The 13,938-nt window shown below is 41.5% G+C and overlaps 1 protein-coding gene across 4 annotated transcripts in view; it reads right to left on the minus strand.

The window, feature by feature from the left end:
• Positions 1-13,938, minus strand: part of PLAC1 (placenta enriched 1) — a 196,280-nt gene that overhangs the window by 29,867 nt on the left and 152,475 nt on the right. For 2 of the 4 annotated variants that reach the window (XM_035287605.3, XM_035287604.3), the window contains exon 2: positions 5,214-5,285. The exons of the other annotated variants lie outside the window; for them this stretch is intronic. The gene's annotated coding sequence lies outside the window, so the exon portion shown is untranslated. The remainder of the gene's footprint in view (positions 1-5,213; positions 5,286-13,938) is intronic. 4 annotated transcript variants of the gene reach the window in all.

Consider the following 13,938-nt stretch of genomic DNA (forward strand, 5'->3'; position numbering starts at 1 on the left):
ATCTTGGTCATCTTATTGTTGGCATGTATTGATTGTCTTTTTCATTCGGTTTGAAATCTTCCTGGTTTTTGGTATGATGGATGATTTTCAACTGAATACTGTTCATTTTGGATATTGTGTTATGAAACTCTGGATCTTATTTAAGCCTTATGTTTTAGTGATTTTTGTTCTGACAGTGCTTTAGTAGAAAAAAGGGGAAGGGATGCCTTGTTACTGCCAGATTGGAGTAGAAGATCAGGCTCGCCACTCAGCCTTTGCTTGCAGTTGGAGGTGAGGGTTACAGTTCTTCCTCCCACGTTTGGCTACAGTAGAGCAGTAATTGTGTCAAAGTTTTCTGTCTTTCTAGGGTGCCCCATTTCCTAGTCCTTTGGCTAGAGAGAATAGGCTTTTGTTGGGGCTTTAGAAAAATCTGCTCCCTTGGCCGGGCACAGTGGCTCACAACTTAAATCCCAGCACTTTGGGAGGCTGAGGTGGACAGATCACGAGGTCAGGAGTTCGAGATCAGCCTGACCAACATGGTGAAACCCTGTCTCTACCAAAAATATTTTAAAAATTAGCCAGGCATGGTGGTGCATGCCTGTAATCCCAGCTGCTCAGGAGGCTGAGGTCGGAGAATTGCTTGAACCCAGGAGGCGGAGGTTGCAATGAGCCGAGATCATGCCACTGCACTCCAGCCTGGGTGACAGAGTGAGACTCAGTCTCAAAAGAAAAAAAAGAAAAAGTAAAAGAAAAATCTGTTCCCATTGGTGTTTTCTGAATTGCTAGCTTCTCTAGCAGCCAGTCTGGGATACTTGAGGCAAAAAGAAAGCTTGGGGAACTCAAGAACGTGTCACTCTTTGAGTCTCAAGGTCCTTAGTGAGTCTATCTTCTCTCCATCTTTCTTGGTTGTCTTATGTTTGTTGTATATATAATAACTAGGGTTTATAGTTGTACTTAGTGAAAGGAATAGGGAAAAGTTTATCTATTCGATCTCTCTAAAAGCAGAAGTTAACTTTTAGGGTCTCACACCTCTGATTAGTTATTAAATCTCATTACTTATCTCTGGAGCTATGGTGTCAAAAGCTCACATTTTAATATGCTGTCTTTGTTGAACGAGTGGATCATACTCATGTAGCTTGTGAGATGTTGAAGCAGAACTATAGATTAAAGTGTCCCCTGAGCTCGTCAGCTGCTGAGCTGGTGACAGTTTCCTTGAGTCTGTACTGCTCTTTAACTAACAAGTGTTCAATATGTGCCAAGAACTGTATTGGGTGTTTAAGAAACTATGAAGAAAGATGTGACCTTGACTCTCAGGGTATTTTATGTCTATTTGGGAAAACAAGAAAAGCAAATTCTCCATTTCAGGATGTAGAATATAGTAGACACTCAATACATGCTTGTGGCATGAGTGAATGCTGCTGAGCACATGCTAATTGTCCCTGAATGAGAAGTGCTAAACTAAACTGTGTGATGCAGATGAAAAGTGCTGTCTGAAGCCAGAAGAGAGGCAGTAGTATGGCTGAAGTGGTCGAGAAGGGTTTTTTTTTTTTAAGAAGGTAGAGGTTGAGTTGTCTTGACAGTATGTTAGTACCTGGAGGTAGTTTTTGAAGGAAAAATTGACAGGACTTGTTAAGAGACTGTTTGTTGGGGATGAAATTCAGTAAAAAGCAAAACAGACTTTGGTTCAGATCCTGGGTGGCAGGGAGATGAGGGAAACACCGTGAATTTATCTTTGTACCTGATTAGCTTGAGCTGTTAGCAAAACATCCAAGCACAAGTCCACAGTATTTGGAATATTTGGAGCTGAAGAAAAGATTAGACTAGAAAAACCCGTCTTTTCACTTGAGAGTCTCCAGAAGACATAGGAACTATCCCATCTTAGCAGCCAACAAATGATGTGAGCTAAGGTAATTAATAACCTCTCTCTGGGCTTCAGTTTCCTCATGTATTAAATGAGGTGCATTGGTAGGTATTTTTTTTATGAGATAACATTGGATTAGCATAGTATCTGGTATTTGGAAGGAGCCCTATACTTGCTGGAATATTTTTCTTCCAGCTCTAATGATCTAGGATTGTGTGATTACTTTGAGATATGAACTGTCCTTAATATATCTGCTGATATGGTTTGGCTGTGTCTCCACCCAAATCTCATCTTGAATTGTAGCTCCCATAATCCCCAAGTGTCATGGGAGGGACCTGGTGGGAAGTAATTGAATCATATGGGTGACTACCCTCATGCTGTTCTTGTGATAATGAATGAGTCCTTACATAATCTGATGGTTTTATAAGGGGCTTTTTCCTCTTTTGCTGGGACTTCTCTCTCCTGCCGCCATGTGAACAAAGACGTGTTTGCTACCCCTTCCACCATGAGTATAAATTTCCTGAGGCCTCCCCAGCCATGTGGAACTGTGAGTCAATTAAGCCTCTTTCCTTTATAAATTATCCAGTCTCGGGTATTTCTTCAGAGCAGCATGAGAACAGACTAATACATCTGCCTTCTATGATTGAGTTTTTCCTCCAGCAGAGCCCACCAGTTTTTATCATGTGAAGCTAAGAACTAGGGGAGGGAGGGTTATACATGTTGTGTCTCAATCTTTTCAGATTTCCTAAGTGTTTCTATCTTTTGAGCATTTGCATTTTTCACACTTGAATCAGAAAAGCCTCCATTTTGGCTGACTCTAGCCCTTCACTCTGGGGAGTAGAATGGGCAGGTAGCCATTAGTACACAGGAAGGGAGGGATTTGTGGTATCTTAAAGGCATTGGATTTTATTTATTTCCAGTTTGCTCAACATTTGTTCCACAGATCTGGACAGTTTAAAAAGGGGTGGGGATAGAGAGAGAAGGATGAAAATTAACTAGGCCTTGAGAAAAGGATAAACATATTTGCCTTTCAATATCAAATGAAGGCTCAGAGAATTCTTCTTATTATTCTTTTTGAGATTTCATTCTGTCGCCTATGCTGGAGTGCAGTGGTGTGATCACAGCTCACTGCAGCCTTGAACTCCTGGGCTCAAGCAATCCTCCTCCTGAGGCTATGATCAGACTCAGCCTCCTGAGTAGCCAGGACCACAGGCATATACCACCATGTCTGCTCATTTTTCACATGTTTTCTTTGTTGAAATGGGGTCTTCCTATGATGCCTAGGTTGCGCTGGAATGTCTGGCCTCAAGCAACCCTCCCACCTTAGCCTCTCAAGTAGCTGGGATTACAGGCGATTGTCACCAGACCTGGCTAATTTTTAAATTTTTTGTATAGATGAGGTTTTGCCATGTTGCCCAGGCTGGTCTTGAATGCCTAGGCTTAAGTGAGCCACCCACCTTGGCCTCCCAAAGTGCTAGGATCACAGGTATGAGCCACTGTACCTGGCCCCTCAGAGCACTTAAATCTGAAATGACTTCTGGGCTTTAGTTTTTCTAAAAACTGACTACTGTCATAACCATCCATGTGGCATCTCAAGAGTTGACACTGAGCCCAAGAGTTTGAGGCTCCAGTGAGCTACGATTACCCCACTGCACTCTAGCCTGAGCAACATAGTGAGACCTTATCTGCATTTTTTTTTTTTAAGGATGAAGAGTTGACACTGGTTGGAGAAATGGGTATCTCATTACTAGGATCTTATGAATGTCAGCCCTCTAGCCTGAGTAGTATTTACTTCTTTCAAATTAAAAAAAATTGGGTTTTAAAGTAAGATAAGCTCGTTACAAAAACAATAAAATGAAAATAACTCACAATCCCACAACACAGGGATAATTATTGTTTTGTAGTTTGTTGATTAGGGACGTGGTCACCCAGGCTGGAGCAAGGTGGTGAGATCACAGCTCACTGTAGCCTCAAACTTCCGGATCCAAGGGATACTCACATCTCAGCCTGCCGAGTAGCTGGGACAACAGGCATGTGCCACTACGGCTGGCTAATCATTGTTAGTATTTCTTTCTTTTTTTTTCTGTTGAGATGGAGTCTCGCTCTGTCACCAGGCTGGAGTGCAGTGGTGCGATCTCAGCTCACTGCAATCCCTGCCTCCTGGGTTCAAGCTATTCTCCTGCCTCAGCCTCCTGAGTAGCTGGAGTTACAGGTCTGTGCCAGCATACCCAGCTAAATCTTTTTTTTTTTTTGTATTTTTAGTAGAGACAGGGTTTCACCATTTTGGCCTCAATATCCTGACATCATAATCCACCTGCCTCAGCCTCCCAAAGTGCTGGGATTAGAAGCATAAGCCACTGTGCCCGGCCCATTGTTAATTTCTGTTATTTCTTTCTGGTCTTTTTTTTTTTCTGCATGCACACACACAAACAAACACACTTGGGATTTCACCATATGTTCGTCTGTGTATCCTCCTTTTCACCACTTAATTTAGACTCTGAGCATTTACTCATGTCATTAAATATTCTTGCAAGCATGATTTTAAATAACTACATTGCATTTTGGAGTGTAAATGTTACTGCATAGGATTTCATAGTGTGGACAACTGAAGTTGTTTCCACTTGTTCTCTATTTTAAATGAATTTCTGTGCATTTGTATTTTGTGCATCTCCACTTTCTTTTAGGATGAATCCTTAGATAGCGAATTACTGGGTGAAAGGATAAGAACATTGTCAAGGCTTTGGAGCATTTTGCCAAGTTGCCCTGTGGGAGAGTTGTACCAATTTGCATTCCTATTAGTGTTTGAGAATGCCAGACTCGCTGCATTAACACAGAATATTTTATCATCATGTATACATGATACTCTTTGGGATCATTTCAATTCAAATGGCATTTAGTGAGCACCTACTGTGTGTAGGGTGCTGTGCTAGGCATCTCTCCTGTTGTACAGCATAAATGCTAGATGCATAAGACATGTACAAAGATGGTTAAAATGCACATGAAATATAACAACACATACATTTCTACGGCCAGGGCTGACATCATTCAGCCTTTAAATGGCTGCTCACTGAGTAAAGACACTGTGCTAGATAATTTAAAAATTAATTTAGATTTTGTAAGCACTTAGAAATCCAGAACACATAATATAAATCTTGCAAACAATAGAGGTTTCATTGTGATCACTTACACTCTATTTCCTGGTACAAATTAGAGTAGGAATGGAAAGGAAAATTACAAATCCACATCTTTTAAAAAAATCAACAATCACAACTTATTTAAGTGAAAAGACAATTTCTGCTTTTGTCAGTTCCCTTTAGAAAGTTAACCTGTTGGTTATCAGAGAAGGGGGACACAAAACACGCAGAAAACTAACCTCCTTCTGGCAGCTGGGTATAATTTGTCAGTTTCTTTTGAAATGTGGCTTTGTGCTCACTGGTGAAGGCAGCTGGAACAGAAAAAGCATGACAGACAAAAGCTGAAATCCACATGAAGAAAGGTCTTTTTCCCAAAAACTACTGCCTGAGTTAGCAACAGTCAGAACAGAAAGTACATGTATATCTTCCCAGCAACAAACATGTCTGGTACTAAAGAAGACCCCCGATGTGACAGGAGGCATTTAGAATGGCTGTAGCCTTGAATAGGGCTGCTGGACGGTATTTGTTTTTTTGTTTTTTTTTTTTAAATTTTTTATTGCATTTTAGGTTTGGGGGTACATTAGCAGAACATGCAAGACAGTTGCGTAGGTACACACATGGCAGTGTGTTTTGCTTCCTTTCTCTCCTTCACCCACATTTGGCATTTCTCCCCAGGCTATCCCTCCCCACCTCCCCCTCCCACTGGCCCTCCTCTTTTCCCCCCAATAGACCCCAGTGTGTAGTACTCCCCTCTCTGTGTCCATGTGTTTTCATTTTTCATCACCCGTCTATGAGTGAGAATATGCGGTGTTTCATTTTCTGTTCTTGTGTGCTGGATGGTATTTGAACAAATCTTCCCACCCCCAAGAAAAATCACACCCTCAAATTAAATCCGTCTAAAACTGTGACTAAAGAAATGAAATTATTATGTTTTTCAATCAATCCAAAGCATTTACTATTCTGAAAAGGAAGACCTACTTACTATATAGCGGATGATGGTACAAGTAGACGTTTCATATGATTTCCAGTTAAAAAGTAACCAATAGAATAACTAAAAATTAATGCTATCAGACCAGAAATAACTGAAACGATCTGTAACTAGTGAATGCATAAGCTGTGGTACATCCATACAATGGAATACTATTCAGCAATACAAAAGAATGAATAGCAGATACATGAATCTCAAAATAGTTACACTGAAAGAAGTCAGTCTCAGAGGGTTACATAGTGTATGATTCAATTTCTGGGACATTCTGAAAAAGACAAAATTGTAGCAAGAAAACAGATCAATCTAGGGGTTAAAAGGAGGAGCTGATTACAAAGGGTAGCATGAGGGGATTTTGGGGGTACTGGAACTGTTCTGTATCATCATCATGGTGGCAGTTACGTGACTTTATGTATCTGCATAGACTCATAGAACTGTACACCAAAAAAGCAAATTTTAAAATAGCACACTATTTTAAAAAGTAAAATAAAAATAATACTATCAAACATGGGGAGGTGGAAGAAAGAGAGGCAGTTGGGAATAATGTTAAGTGAGCTAAATCTTCCATTTTTATAACAGGGAATCAATAGACAATGTCCAAAATGGATACATCAAGAATAGGAATAGAGTAATATTTAGAGATACAGACGTAACTATCAGATGAATTGCCAACAGAATCTGTTCACAATGGCTGCCTCTGAGGAGTAGGACTGGGAATGGGGAGGAGTGGGGCAGAGAACTGTTGTTTTTTTACTACCAGCTCTCTGTATTATTTGATATTTTTAAACGATGGTCATGTATTACTTAGATTTAAAAATGAATGTAGTGGAAAATGCACTGGACTGGGAATCTAGAACCTGTTCTCTAACCCTAATTCTGCACTAATTGAGCAAATTCCTTCCCCTCTCTGGACCTTGGTTTCTACATCTGTATGATAAAGGGGCTGGACTATGTGATGTTTAAGGTCTCCTTCATACCTAAAGAAAATTATAAAATTCGATTACTTGCATATATCCACAACAATTCTTTGTTGAATGCCAAGCTATGCAACATGCATATTTTATTTTAAAGCCGGAAGAGACTAACTCATTAAATTCAACAGTCTCTTTTTAACTGTTGAAGAAACCAAGACACAGATTCATTAAAAGATTCACTTGGAATGACAGTTAATTGGCAAGAGAGCTAGGACTGGAGCTCAGGGCTCTTCGTGGCGCTTTCTGTTGCAACACATAGCTACTCCTAGGCCTAATGGAATCAGTCCTGGGCACTAGGTTGACAAAAACTCCCTTGGATGACACCAGGAGTGTAATTCACATACTGAAATGGTTTCATTAGCCTGGGAGATGAGTCAGAATTTTGGAAGTGGTCCCTGACATAAGCATGTATGACACAATACCATAGGCATCCCAAAGTTGGTCAAGCCTATGTTAAAATTCCAATTTTAGGACTCTATTCCCTAATAACTGTCCAATCAGCTGCCCTTGGCAGCTACTGCTAGCCTACTGACTTCTCCTTTTGTGTGACAGGAATCCCACTACTCAGAAATATCACCGTTCTCATTCTGATGTAAAACAATGGGCTCATCCATTTTTTTTTTTTCATCAGCCTTTCATCTCTAGAGCCTCTCAGCTTGTAGCATGATTCACTGAAATACATCAAATATAGAAGATATGTGCATTTGGAAACTTGCATCAGCCATCACCAAATTAAAAAGGTATTTTGATCTGATTTAGCAATCATCCTTGGAAGAGAGTTGAAACAGACCCCTGACTTTGACCACATGGTCTTCCTAGGGAAGACCTTCCACGTTGACCAGCAAGCAAGCTAAAAGTATGTGTTTTGCCAACCCTCCCCCTTTGCTGGGGCCTGCAAGCTCACTTGCCCCTCATCGCAGAAGGTCTGGGGTTTACAGAATAAGGACACCATTATGCAGGGTTATCATTCTTCCTTAGTGGAAACAACACTGCCCTTTGTAAGCTGCCAGCTTACTTCAAAGGGTGTGGCTATCTTTCTGTGCTCCAAGGGGAGGCTCCTTGGGAAACATTGCTCACAGTGCCGTTCCAGTTCTAGAATCTTCTTTAGCTGATAGTGAGTTAGAGCAGACATTTTCAGGCAGCACCCCCAGGCCTGCACCCGCCCCCCCCCCTCCGCCCCATTGGTGCTTTGTCTACTTTAGAGGCCAGACTGGATTTTTTAAAACCTACTTGGAAAGCACTTGTTTGCCAACTTTTATGTTCCACTCCTATCAGTGCTCCCACTCCAGCTTGGCTTTTCGCCCAGTTCTGAATCTTGCCTTACCTACTGCCTGGCGTTTACTCCACAACAGCTGGCCCAGAGATCTCAAGTACTTAGCCTCAGCTGCCAGCTTTGGGAAGGAGAGGCCCCTGTAGTTGAGCCTGTGACAAAGACAGCATTTGTTTCCACACTGGTATTCTCAATGTCAACATCAGTGACAGGCTCCAAAGAGGATCATACCCGTCATTGCCCACTTGATGAGAACTCCACAAGCCCAGGGATGTCCATTCATCCAGCTTCAGCTCCCCCCACAATGCTGTGAGATGACTAGAGACCACTAATAAGATTCCTGTTTTTATTTCCCCATGGGGAAAGAAGACAAATGCCTGGAGACTAGGGGACTTGTCCAAGAGAATTATGAGCATTTTATTCACAACAAGAATCAGAATTGCTGGGTCTGACAAATGTTGGTTTCTGTGATTTATGAATTCGTTCAGCTGAAAAGTGCTATAAGCTGGCTTGCTCATCACTGAGTGACCTGAAGTGATGGATGATGGAGAGGAGGTTGCTGTGAGGGTAGAGGTGGCTCAGTACCCTGCAGGAGCAATGCAAAGAGAGACTGTACCCAAGACCATCTCCCCAGACTGCAAAAGAAATATACAAAAATATATATCTCCATATAATTACGTTTTGGTTGTTGAGATTTTTTTTACAACAATAAAAGTAGTGCTATTGTTTTGTTCCTCAGTAAGTTAAACACAGAATTACCATATGACCCAGCAAGTCTATTCCTAGGTACATATCCAATAGAATTGGAAATAGGTGTTGAAACAAAAACTTGTACCCCAAATGTTTAGCAACACTATTCATAATAGCCAAGAGGCTGAAACAATCCAAATGTCCATCAGCTGATGAATGGAGACGCAAACTGTAGTATATCAGTACAGTGGAATATTATTCAGCCATAAAAAGGAAGGAAATGCTGATACATGCTACAGTTTGGATGAACCTTGAGAACATATGCTGAGTGAAAGAAGCCAGACACAAAAGGACTGCTATATGATTCCAGTTATATGAAATATCCAGAATGTGCACATTCACAGATACAGAAAATAGATCATTGGTTATGTAGGGTTAGGGGAAGAACAAGGAGTGAGTACTTCAAGAGGGATAGGATTTCCTTTTGGGATGATGAAAATGTTCTGGAAATTGATAGTGGTGGTAGTTGGACAACACTGTGAATGTGCTTTGTTCCATTTATTCTATCATTTTGTATCATTGTTTTTCTTTCTTTCTTTTCTTTTTTTGAGACAGAGTCTTGCTCTGTTGCTAGGCTGGAGTGGAGTGGCGCGATCTAGGTTCACTGCAACCTCTGCCTTCCGAGTTCAAGCAATTCTCCTGCCTCAGCATCCTGAGTAGCTGGGACTACAGGTATGCACCACCACATCTGGTGAATTTTTTGTATTTTAGTAGAGATGGGATTTCACCATGTTGGCCAGGATGGTCTCGATCTCCTGACCTCATGATCCACCCACCTCAGCTTCCCAAAGTGCTGGGATTACAGGCATAAGACACTACACCCAGCCTCATGAGCCCCTTGTCAACATGGAGGGTCACTTTGGCCGCCGTTGCCATGGCCTGTGCTCAGTGCTCAGTCTAGATACGTGCTCCTTACTCTTTACCCATATGAATAAGACAAGGCCATTTTGCATTGTATGGCATAACAATCCATGCAGATCCCACAGCTCCAAAGTTGGTTGGGGGTGAGAGGCTGGGATGCTAGCAAGTAGGATAGTGGCAGGCTGGAGTTTCTGAACTGACATAACTCCAACAACCAGTAATCCTGTCTCACATAAACAAATTTAGTTGAAATAATCCATGTTAAGATGCCTTACCCATCCGAAGCACTCAATAAATGTTTATTATTATACTTTTTTGAGGCAGGGTCTCACTCTGTCGCCCAGGCTAGAGGGCAGTGGTGTGATCAAGGCTCATGCAAGCCTCCACCTCCAAGGCTCAAGTGATCCTCCTACCTCAGCCTTCTGAGTAGCTGGGATTACAGGTGTATACCACCATGCCTGGCTAATTTTTGTCTTTTTTTGTAGAGATGGTGTTTTGCCATGTTGCCCAGGCTGGTCTCCAACTCCTGGGCTCAAGTGATCTGCCAACTTTGACCTCCCAAAGTGCTGGGATTACAGTGTCAGGTACCACTCCCAGCCTATGCTTTTATGATAAAGGTATTTTATATATCCATTAAAATTATGTTTTTGAATATATCTCGGCATATAGGAAAGTCATTGTTAAGTGAAAGGACGTTACAAAGAATGCATACAGTATCATCTCAGTTTTACAAAAAAATGTAATTTATGTATGAGAGATATTGCATAGTAATTTACAACTCAGGATCTGAAGGTAGGCCTGTTTTTAAATCTGTGCACTATCACTTATTAGCTGTGCGACCTAGAGTAAGTTACTAAGCCTCTCTGAGCACCTTACTACATATATACATATATATGCATATATATTTGTAATGATATGCTTGGATATCTTGAAACCCAAGAGGTGTAAGTGGTTTGTAATTTCACAAAAGAATGAATAAGAAAGTTCGATATGGTAGTTCTTTTCAGTGGGCCAGAAATAAACAGTCAAAAAACTACAGTGATAAAAAGACATGAGACACAAGGCAGATGTAGGTTTAGTGCAAAGAGCTAGTTGTCTGCTCTGCCAAACTCTAGGTCACACTTGGACCCCTGGGCTTAGGAGCAGCTCCATGCATGCTAGGGTTTCTCAGGCCTGTCAGCCTCTGGCCCTTGACCTTCGCACACTCAAGGGTCTTGAAGTCAAACTGCATTCCATCACCTCATCGTACTTGTTCTCTCTTCAGCCAAGATGTAATTGCTCCAACAGCAAACTAGTTTGCAGAAGTGCTGCTCTGCCTCTCTGGTAGAGAACTTTATACATCTTCCTCATTGAAAAGCCATTTTTGCTTCTTGAACTACATTTGATTTTCATTAGAAAGTATTTTCTTTAAATTTGCAGGGAGAAGAAACTTAAGTAGTCCTCTCCAGGAACTTTTGCACAGTCATTAAGACTATGGGTTCAAACCTCAGCTTTCCACCTGTTAGCCACCTTGCCTTAAGTCCCTAAGTCTCTGTTTCCATCAGTTTCCCCCTCCGTAAATGGAGGACAACAATATTATCTCACTTAAGGGTGCTCTAAGAGTAAATGAGATTATGTATGTAAAGGGTTTAGCACAGTACTGAACACGGAGAAAGCTCTCAATATATAGGAGATGCTATCATTAAAACAGGAAGAGTTTGTCCTAAATGAATATCAAAGGTTTCATCTCTTATAAGCTAAAAACTACTCTCAGCAATTAAATGGGATTTTTCCACCCCTAGTTTCTATCCAACAAAATTTCAAAAATGCCAGGGTCTTAATTTTAGTCTCGGGCTCCCAAACGCAATTATGCAGACGTTTGTATATAAGGAAATATATCTATATGGAAATATACATAAGGAAATACACAATCTCCATACAGTCCTCTCTAAGCCCTGTGTCCTCTGAGCCACAGGACACTTCATCCAGCAAGGCAACTGAAACACAACTATGTCATTTTTATATTCCTTTAAATATATATAAAAATATATTTACTTTTATATTTAAAAGTTCATAAGAACAAAATCCTCCTTTTCCAGCCAGATGAATGTATTGGTACCTTTGCTTTGCTCTGGCCCTGAGCTGGAGTAGCTGAACCTGTACTGAATCCAGCCTCCAAGAGCAATCTTGGTCAAGTGCATGAACCCCTGTGGGGGTTCCTGTTATCCCATTTGTACTTGAGGGTATATGGGGATTGGGTCAGGCATGGGTTTCTCAGGCACACATAGCACGTAGAAGTGATGCCTCAGAGGGGTCTCTACATGAAACCACCTCACTCATATTTCTGAAAGAAATGCTCAAATCTGAGATGGGTTGGGCGGCTAACACCAGTAACCCCAGCAACTCGGGAGGCTGAGGTGGGAGGATCGCTTGAGCTTGGGAGTTCCAGATCAGCCTGAACAACACAGTGAGACCCTCATCTCCAAAATAAAAGGAAAAAGCTCAAATCTGAGAAAGAAACGCTCATGACAATCCAGGGAACGGAATCCCGAGAGACCTTTGCAAGATCTCCCTTTTGTACCTTTCATGTTAAAATGTCAACAGAACTGCATCAATGTGGGACCAGGTTCATGACTCACCTGTGAAAACTGAGAGACCATTTTTCCACCCAAAAAGGCTCACAAGACCTGTTACATCAAGTAGAACTCTGGGCAGAGGCGGAGGAAGGGGACTGTGGAGGTACTTTGTCATCCCACGCCTCAAAGTGTCCCTAGGGCAGTAACTTGGACATAAGTTAGGGCAGTTTCTATGTCAAAGGACCCTCTGTGACTCCTTTGGTGAAGAATCATGGTGCAACCTGAAAATTCACCTCTCAGGCTCTCCTTTGCAAGCTGTCTTGCCTGGTCTTCTTCAAGCAGGACACGTGCTCCTGGATGAAAGAGGCATTTCTCATGTTGTAGAAATATAAAGACCAACAATGGACTTGCTTCTTACAGAGAGAAAAGTCTTTGTGTTACTCTAGCCAAAGGCTCTAGAGACCAGCGAGTGCTTTCATCCTTCCTCTTTCTTTGTTTCCATGGCTTCATCCTAGCCCAGACTGACCATTGATGGCTGGATTCTTATTCCTGGCTCCCAGGTGGACTCTCCGACTCTACTCCCTTTTCTTGCCGCTCTGTTGCCACGCCTTACTGCTCACTGCCTCCCAAATCAAGTCCAGTCCCCTTCCCTTGTTTGAGAAATCAATGCCTTCCATAACCTCTTTAACCAAAATTCCCATCGTTCTCAAAGTGAACTCCTTGGCTGACCACTGTGTGAGCCCCTCCATTCCCCAAGCCTACTCATCCCAGCCTCTATGCTCCTGCTTAACTGCCTACCAGACTGCCTCCCTGGCAGCCCAGGGCCCACCTCCTCCAGGAAGCCTTCCCTGGATCCTGCAACCGACCTACATCTTCCCCTCACTACAGTCTCACAGCTCTTAGCTGTACCAGATCACCCAGTGCCTAGTATACTTTTTTTACGATTTGTACTTTCACGTATTCTTTGAAAATGTTTTTACTGCATATATGTTTGAGATGTATAACATGTTGTGTGTGTATATATATATAGTAAAATACAATCAAGCCAATTCATATGTCCATCACTTCACAGGGGTACATTTTTTGTGTGGAAAGAGCACCTAAACTCTACTTTCTTAGAAAATTACACACAATGTTATTAACTATAGTCCTCATGCTGTACATCATCAGCTCTCTAGAGTTATTCATCCTACATAAATCAAATTTGTACCCTTTCAGTTACATCTCCTCACTTTCTGTATTTGACTTTTAAAAAATTCTACATTCTACATATAAGTGAGATTATTCAGTATTTTCCTTCCGTGCCTGGTTTATTTCACTTAGCCTAATGTCTTCCAGGTTTGGCCACGTTGTCACAAATGGTAGAATCACCCTTTCTTTTAGGTTGAATAATATTCCATATATGTAATACACACACACACACACACACACACACACACACACAAAATATATACACACAAAAAAATATACACACAGACACACACCACAATTTCTTTTTTTATATAGAGACAGAGTCTCACTCTGTTGCCCAGGCCAGAATGCAGTGGGACAATCATAGCTCACTTTAGC

Source organism: Callithrix jacchus, chromosome X (assembly GCF_049354715.1).
Source record: "Callithrix jacchus isolate 240 chromosome X, calJac240_pri, whole genome shotgun sequence".
Classification (NCBI taxonomy): Eukaryota; Metazoa; Chordata; class Mammalia; order Primates; family Cebidae; genus Callithrix; species Callithrix jacchus.